We start from the raw sequence: 7586 nt of genomic DNA, 5'->3' as shown, positions 1-7586 counted from the left end.
TTCTGTGTTGCTTGGTGTCCTGTTTTCTATGTGATGCATATTGTAGGCCTTGAGATAGTCACCAGCACATGGTACATTCAATTTTCTGCAGTAGAAATATTATACCGTTGAAACAGGATTATTTCTATTTAACAATTATTCGCCGAAGGCGAGGTGAATATCGTCGAATAATTCCCGAGACTTCGTCTCGGGGATTATTCGACAATTCTTACCGAACCTGAGGCGAATCATCGTTTTAGTATAATTTCAGAGCAGAACAACAGAGAAATCTCTAAAATCATAACATTTTAGTAACATTTTAGTTTAACATTTTATATAAACCTCGTGGAGCGGTTTATGTAGCGTCATATAAGGAACCGCTCGACCAATCAGATTGTAGGAAACTCTTTACTCAGCTCTGAAATTATACTAAATAACGAATAGAACTTCATAGAGCTGTCTTTAGCTAAGCCCCATTCGTTAAATATTTTGAGCAATTGAGAGAAGTCATATCTCCAAGTGGCCTTGTATTTATTAGATAAGCACTGATACCAAACCATTTAACTTTAAATTTGGGATCAGTCATCAGTGTTTTTCACATTTGAGAGGATTTCCCTGCGATTCCTCAGAGAGATTCCTCTCTCATGTTTTGTTCTTGATGAAATAATGAACTATGCAGTCATTTCCATATATTAATATTATGCCCTGGGGACATGTATTTAGGAATATAAAGGACCACGTTGGGACCACCTCTTGCTTTCTACTCTAGGCCGCCGTTTGGATTAGATCTATCTGCTTAGCTGGCACTCCAAAACCCGTTTTCCTCGCTTAATGGCTGAACAAGTGCCTGCTCCTCCGGCACCAAACCAAGTGCTAGATGTTGTTAATATCGCTCCAGCTCCATCAGTATCAGCTCCGGAGCCTGTCCTTGCAGTTCCAGTAGTTCAGGTAGAAAACCCGTTTCCCGCTGCAGCCAACAACATTACCCAGAACGCAGCGCCTGAGATAACTACTCCGAACGTTTTAGTTGGGTTTAAGTACACGTGCCTTTTTAGCGGTGGTGACTTTGTTTGTTGCTTATCGCTTCGGCTCTCACGGCGGTAGTAATTTCTCTTGTGCTCAGGTTTGCTCTCACCTTTCTAGCTCGTTAACATTATTTATAATATAGCCTTACAAAAGCGCGCGTTCTGATTGGCTCATACGATCGATCCATTTGCTCGTGGGTTACAAGCTGACGTCAGTTTGTTTTGCTTTTTTTTTTTTCCCGGCAACTTTTTCGTCCATCTTGCCACTACATACAACATAGTTCCTGTTTTATGTGGGATTTTTGAAAGTGAAATATGAAAAAATCTTGTAACTTTTCCGGAGATGAGGAAGATGATTCTTGTGAGCAGCCAAGTTTCGAGCTAAATTGTTTTGACGGGCCTCCAGGTAAGAGTTCGAGATTTGCGAACTTAAGCGAGCAGGAGCTTAACCAGCTGCTTGAACAAAGACACTCAGAAAAGGCCAAGAAAACAACAAACTGGTCTGTATCAACCTTTCGAGGTGAGTAATAAATAGCATCAATTTTAGAAAGTGTGTTTCAGCGCTTTAGAAATAATAAACGTTTCCGGCGTGGGAAACCATTTAAATGCCTCCGGCGATCAAAACTGTACTTGTGAGCTGTTCAAAATGTGCTTTCCCATAAGCCTTAGTTGACTGTTCTTTTACTGTACTAAATAAATTATTAGTCCGAGATCGAAAAAACGCAAATTATTTCACCGCAATGATTCAGGAAAATTGTTGCTGTGTAGCTTTGTCAGTTTTTGAATGAAAATTTTCGCGCGGTGATTGTGCATATAAACAGAACGAATTTCAATAAATATTTATACACGAAACGAAAGATGTTTGAAAGTCTTAATGTTATAAAAGAAATGGTTAGCATGCAGCGTGCGACCATCGAGTTATGGATGCACTTGGGAGGTTTGCTAAGCACACAAGAAGCTAGAGTCGCACGAGGCTATCACCTCGAGCGACTCTCGCGCTTCTTTCGTGCTTAGCAACCTCCGCGTGCAGCCATAACTCGATGGTTGCACGCTGCACGCTAACCATTTCTTCAATTGTTTTTGGTGTATGTAACTCAGTGTTATTGTATTTTCATATTTGCGTTTTCCCTTTTTGTCCTCAAAGGTAAAATATTTAATTCGTTACCGGTTCTGTTTATGGGTTACTTCGATCCACTTTTATTCAGTTTGTTGTCTCATCTCTTTGTAAAGACCTGTGACTTTAAAGCATATACTAAACCTGTATGGAAGATAGTCCTGTGTGCCAAATGAGGCGCGCATTATTTTGACCTTGGTGTCTTAGAATAAGAATAGACCTCTATGGTAACAATGCATACAAGGTCCCACGTGGCAAATAAACCTGTGACAAAATAGACCGGCATGTGCGAAAATAGACCACTTTCTAATAAGAGTCTTTATTCATTCCTTCATTCATTCATGTAGTCACAGCATACGTGTGACTTTACAAACAATTAATTTAAGATCAAGTACAATTAAATAAAATTAAAAAGACACCTATTAATAAAGGATCTCTTAAAGCGTTCTGTTTTAACAGCAGGTAAAATAAAATCATGTCCTCTGTTTCGCAAAAAATCTCTGTTTCTTAGGAGGTAATAGTTGATAAAGGGGGTGGGAAGGAGTATCTGTGATAATTTTCCATAGTTTACTGTCTCAGTTTCTTATAACTTCAGCTATTACATTCAGGTTGTTGGTGTAACTAAACCTAAACGCTCGCTTAAAAAAACTGTCAATGCGATCAAGGTATTTACCTTGATATGCCGCTCTCCAAATCTCAATTCCATATAAAAACAGGGACATAATTAAGATATCGAATAATCTAGTCAGTTGCTCTTTAGGATATTCAAAATATTCAAAAACGCGTAGAATATATAAACGACTACTAACTTTGCGTAGTAAATTGTCAACATGAAGGTCCCAGTCCAATGGATTTTTCTGGAAATTTATACCAAGGAATTTCAACCAGCTTTTCTGTTCAATTCCCTGTACCAGAGGTGGCAGTGGTTTAGAAATGCACCACCATTTCCCAGGTCTTAGTGAGGTTTAGTTTCATACAAATGAATTAAAGAAACTGTTTGGGGTTGCGTCGGTGGGAGTAACGAAATAATTTGGATATATCAACAAAGTTGAAAAGGTAAATTGGTAACCGTAACGATTACAAATGCTGACGTTTCGAGCGTTAGCCCTTCGTCGGAGCGAATAGAGGAATTGTGGGTTGTGTGTGCTTTTAAAGGCAGAGAATGGAGCTACGTTATCGGATTTCCGACCGCATTCCATTCTCTCACGTTTCACCCTCACAACCACTCAGTTAAATCCATCATTCTTAAAAACTTTAAATTACTTTAAAATGATCCAGAGACAAGCACTATCTTTTCGCAGCCTCCGCTCATTTCATTCAAACGCGACAAAAACATAGGCAATTTTTTGGTCAGAACTTCTTTTCAGACTATTGACCAACCAGGCACTTTTAAATGCGGTCGTGCACGATGCAAAACGTTTCCTTTCATTCTCAACACTGATAAAATATCGGGACCTAAACGATCCATTAAGATCACCGATCACTTCACGTGCACCTCTGCCAATGTAATCTATTGCATAACTTGCACTTATTGCAAAAAGATATACATCGGCGAAGCAGGCAGAAGACTAGGTGACCGATTCCGAGAACACCTTCGAGACGTGGAGAGGAATGACAAGGACACATCAAAACCAGTTGCTGGACATTTTAATTTACCTAATCATTCGAAGCAACATATGGCAATCTGCGGTCTTTCCTTACACTTAGGTAGCACGGAAAACCGTAAAAATCTTGAACAAAAGCTCATCTTTCAAACTGGCAGTCTAAATCCCACAGGGATCAACGAAAGCTTTTCATTTTACTAATTTATTCTTGTTTTTCTCGTTGCCATGTTCCCACCAATAACGTAGCTCCATTCTCTGCCTTTAAAACCACACACAACCCACAATTCCTCTATTCGCTCCGACGAAGGGCTAACGCTCGAAACGTCAGCTCTTGTACTCGTTACGGTGGCCAATTTACCACTTCAACTTTATTGATATATCCAAATTATTTCGTTACTCCCACCGACGCAGCCCCAAACAGTTTCTTTCGAAGCTATCAGCCTTTATAATCATCTCATATCCAACAAGAGCGAGTGGAATAATTGTTTTATTAAAAACGTTAAATTAAGTTATTAAATTTTATTAAATTTTTAGCTCCCTTTTAATTTTAAGCTGACACGTACGCTTGCCATATTTGTAGATTATGGTATATTGGCTGATATACCATAATGGCTAAGCCAATAAAGAGTCTTGAATTGCATTATCCAATGATCTAGTTTTTAATAAAACTAAATATCTGATATTGTTTTAAATTTGCAGCTATACTGTTGCTATGACGATTGGTGTATGCAGCCGTGAGATTGGAAGTGACGGAGGTCCTTGCAAGCACCAGTATGTGCTCTGGTCAGCAAATATTGCCATCTGCCTGAATTTTGTGCTTATAGCACAACCGAAGGTCAGGCAGAAACTCGCTTGGATAGCCATCGAGCAATCCTTGCCACTTTCATATTACAGTAATTTGAGAACTTCTGGCTTAACTCAGGTACCCGATGCCAACCAGTTACCAGCAGCTACAGGGCAGGTACCAGGTACCATTTCACTTAATAACACTGAAGACTTGGAGAATGATAATAATCAGCAGCAACCTGTTGATACCAATTTTGATGAGGCTGCAGAATGTCTGAAGTGGTCATTTGAAAAGATTACTGAAAAACTAGGGCACACTAGAGATCCAAATGTAGCTAAAGGGATTTTCACATTTTCAAAGAGAGCTGATGCACTTGTCAGTTCTACAATGCATTCAAACCTGGTAACAGCATTGTTTGACTTTGGCTCTAGTGAGTTGAATAAACCAGGAAAACGAAAGAAAATTAGGGTCCAACCCAACAGAAAAAAGAAATGTGGAAGTAGCTGTTACCAGGCTGTTTCAAAAGGAAGGCCGGCTCAAATGAAAGTGTTGGATATTCCAAACAAAAAAGCAAAACGTAGCCACAACTTGGCTGAGGTTCTGAGAACTAATACACAAAGCAGTAAAAAGTCAGGAGTGCATGTCATGAAATCAAAAACCAAGAACTTGCAAAGGAAAAGAGATAAAGTGAAGTCTGACTTAAAAGTCTAAACTGTCTATTACTGCCATTGTAAATAATAACATTCTGAAAGTCGTACATCTATGCTTTACCTGCGTTGATAAGGCAGACAAAACAATTTTACAATCATACATTTTAATTAAAATTAAGCCTCATAGTTCTCAATACATTAAAGTACTTTTTCATTTGTGATAAAGCAGATTTCGAATGACTGTGCAAAAGAAAAAGGAAAGATTTACAAAAATTTGTATAATATATTTAGTATAACTTCAGAGCTGAGCAGAGAGTTTCCAGCAATCTGAATAGTCGAGCGGTTCCTTATATGACGCTATACAAATGTTAAAATGAAATGTTAATAAATGTTACTAAAATGTTATGATTTTAGAAATTTCTCTGTTGTTCAGCCCTGAAATTATACTAAAACAATTATTCACCTGCCTTTGGCGAATAATTGTTAAATTAATATGCTATTTAGTAATATATAGTTTTTATTTGTGTGCTGAGGTTTAATGGCGCACAAGATTCCTCTTCTCAGCAAATGTCTTCCTGCACAGCTCACATTGAAAACTATTGGTATGTTGGGCCTTCTTGTGTCGTTTCAGTTTTTTAACATGGTTGAATTTATTCCCACACTCATCACATGTGCACTCCATGCACCCTTTAATGTGGTATTTGTAGTCTTTGTCCCTTTTAAAGTGTGTGCCACATCTTTCACATTTGCTCTTTGTAAGGATCCCGGTATCAAGGTCTTCTCTCAATAATTGTGCCTTTCGTTTCCAGTCCTAAAATTTGCACATTGTTGGTCACCTTTCAAATATATATGATGCAATATATGACTAAATCAATTTGATGAAATTAATTTTGCTGTTGGTAACATTAGCTATCTTAAAAGGTGCAAAAGTAAAATCTTTTTTTTCATTGGTGTTTGTATGAATCATCACTTTTTTGAAACCCCTAGCCTCCTCCCTGCCTGCCCCCCCCCCTTTAAGCCTTCCCACAAATCATTGATCTCAAACAGAAATGATTAGAATTTGATGTTTAATATATTCACATATAGTGTCGGACTGATAATCTGGAACCCATTTTCCTGTTGAAAGCATGCACATTGTACATGTGCACCTGACATCATAACAGAGACCTCAAATAATCAAGACAACTACTAACATTAACCACTCACAACTCGTGAACAGTACATGAATGTGCCTGTGTTTATCATTCTAGTGTCTTAAGGAAGAGACTTCCACATCTTTCCTGCAATGGTGGAAACTTGGCCGATGGTTGCATCCTTTTCTTCTATTTGTACCTTCACATTAGACTACAAATTTAAATACAATGTTATCTGTAACAGACTATCGATTAAGGATATATATCAAGAGAAGTCAATTCTTATAATATAATAACTGAGGACATTGGCACTTGTCAAACAATTATGTATGGACCAAGTTGTGGCTTTACTGATTTATAGGTAACCTATCATTACGCCATAGTTGACAATATTACTTACTCCAAATCTAAACCAATCTACAGTGGGTGGGGTATTGAAAGAGGTCTAAAATTTGTATTCTGAACTCACTCTGAACTAAATGTGCTGAACTTTCAAATACTTTGAAAAGTAACTTCTGTTAATTCTTATTTTTAATTATGTTCCATCAAGAAAATGAAAAGGAAGGACAGTGAGACTCATTTGTCTCATTAGCTTGTCCAGCTCATTTGAAAGTGCTGAGGTTAATCTGCCTGCTATCATTACTATCATTACTACTGATAGCAGACAGACAACAGTGTGGCTCTAATCATGGAGTGCTGTCTGCCTCAATACATATGCGAGAAACTGTGTTTATAATTTTGGTTCTAATTTTGGCCACCTATTTGCCTGAAGGTTAGGTTACTATTTGAGCACCCCACTGCTCACTGTCATTATAACTTGATTGCAAAGTCCCTGCATTTTCCCCATATTCTCTCAGATATGCCCAAGGTCCCCTCATGGAAGCCCATGACAGCTCTACATAACACAAAATACTCAATTTCACCCAAAAGGATGAAAAAAGTGAGTGGTTCACCCAAAAGAGCTATTGCAATAAAGTAAATCCTCCTCATGAACACACCTTAAAATGCCAGTGGCTGTTTCAAAATTTTAGCAATCAAACAACATTGGGGTTACTAAATAAAAAACACTTTACGATTTGGCGGGTAACCAATTTGTTAAGAATACGTAACATTGGTTTGGAAAGACAATTTTTGGACTCGCTCTCGATATACCTCCAGCTATGCTAATTTTTGGCGGAGAGATTTCCATATCACCCCAAAATAAATTATGCATTCCATTTCATAAAGACTAAATCTAAAGGTTTCTTCGCAACACGCTATGCATAATAAATTATGGGGTTATACGGAAATCTTG

At 37.9% G+C, this 7586-nt stretch overlaps 1 pseudogene; it reads right to left on the bottom strand.

Annotated features, from left to right (window-relative positions):
- Positions 1-2494: 2494 nt before the first annotated feature.
- LOC148716055 (uncharacterized) lies at positions 2495-3093 on the bottom strand (annotated as a pseudogene).
- Between the last annotated feature and the right edge of the window lie 4493 nt (positions 3094-7586).

The sequence above is a fragment of the Stylophora pistillata genome, chromosome 14, assembly GCF_964205215.1.
Source record: "Stylophora pistillata chromosome 14, jaStyPist1.2, whole genome shotgun sequence".
Classification (NCBI taxonomy): domain Eukaryota; kingdom Metazoa; phylum Cnidaria; class Anthozoa; order Scleractinia; family Pocilloporidae; genus Stylophora; species Stylophora pistillata.
Note: the sequence above shows the minus strand (reverse complement) of the source record. Positions and strands in the feature narration are given on the sequence as shown.